We start from the raw sequence: 1,411 nt of genomic DNA, 5'->3' as shown, positions 1-1,411 counted from the left end.
GGGGTAAGTTACACTTTAAATGTTCACTATGCCAGAACTTATTTGGCAAATGTGTTTCCATCTCTGCTTTTGTGCATTAACTCTTACAGGATGGGGGAAATTGGTCTTGGCGGAGGTTTGCACTCTCCGAGTGCTTCTAGTTTACTTAATGTTTTGCATTATTTTTATCAACCCTGTTTATCCATTAGCAAAATACTCTTGAGCTAGAGCACTGATCTTAATGAAAGTCACAGTATATAATCATTCGTTTCTGTTGAGTAAAAGAAAAGTATTTTTTTCATCTCTCTTTCGTCATTCGTCTCTCTTCAGACTAAAAGCAGACCACCTCCAGATGTCACTCACAAATTTATTTTATTTTTTCATCAAATGTGATATTGGATTTCTAAATTAAATTCTCATTATCTTATCATAATTGCATGGCTACTTTTACAACATTATTCTTTTGTTGGTTAAAATTTTAGATTTGTTCCCACAGARTACTGTAGTTTCCCTTTATATTAAAGTAAAACATGAACAAATATCACTAATAAAATTTATATCATATCTGATGTTGGGTTTCAAAATTAAAGCATAAAGTCCTTTAATTGTATCCTCCACTTTTTTTGTTGTCACATAAAAAAATAATCAAGACACTAGTGTAAAGTAAAACATTTTTTAAATCAAATTTAATGTTTTGATTTTTCACAGACTTGATTTGTTTAAACAGTCGATGAACTAAACTTGTCATCAAATATCAAACACATCAGTGTCAGAACTTAGAACTCAAAGCCAATAGTTTCACTTTGATTTGTTGAATAATTTTAATTTCACATTCATTTTAGTATATATGGAAGTAGTCATCTGATGACTTATTCAGCCTTAGATCTATTCATTGGCTCATGAGTCAATTAACAAATTTTACTAACAGAAGCTTATGTGAGGAGTTGCTGCAAATTCGTAAAAAAAAAAATCTAAAATATTTAGTGCTAGAAACTTAAGGTGGGATTGACTCAGGTACAACACTATGATGTTTTAGAATATTTATAAAACTGAGTTGTAAATCACTGAGGGAAAGCATTGGGCACGGTTTGGTTTTGACTTTCAAGTTTGTCAGTCGTGATGCGATTCAGAAGTCGGCTTTTATTTTGAAAGCATCTCAAGAGCAACACTACCGTAATAAAGCCGTATTTTTTTTAAATTGCAAGTAGGCAGGAAAACGTGAAGTTTAAATAAACAATAGATAAATAATTTAAACAAAATTTAGATAATTACATTGGGCTTTATTTTATCTACGTACAAAATATTTGATTTCTTCAACTTTCAAAGAAAAAGTTTTGAGTTTGAGTTTTTAGAATTGAGTCGCTGAAACCATTGATACATATTACATCAATGGCTGAAACTCCTTAGCAATGAACTGCTCCAGATGGAAAGC

The 1,411-nt window shown here is 30.9% G+C and overlaps 1 protein-coding gene across 1 annotated transcript in view; it reads left to right on the top strand.

The window, feature by feature from the left end:
- Positions 1–1,411, top strand: part of stimate (STIM activating enhance) — a 17,973-nt gene that overhangs the window by 13,154 nt on the left and 3,408 nt on the right. The gene's annotated exons all lie outside the window — the stretch shown is intronic.

Source organism: Austrofundulus limnaeus, unplaced genomic scaffold, assembly GCF_001266775.1.
Source record: "Austrofundulus limnaeus strain Quisiro unplaced genomic scaffold, Austrofundulus_limnaeus-1.0 Scaffold62, whole genome shotgun sequence".
NCBI lineage: Eukaryota > Metazoa > Chordata > Actinopteri > Cyprinodontiformes > Rivulidae > Austrofundulus > Austrofundulus limnaeus.
The sequence above is the reverse complement of the archived record's forward strand: the minus strand, read 5'-3'. Positions and strand labels throughout refer to the sequence as shown.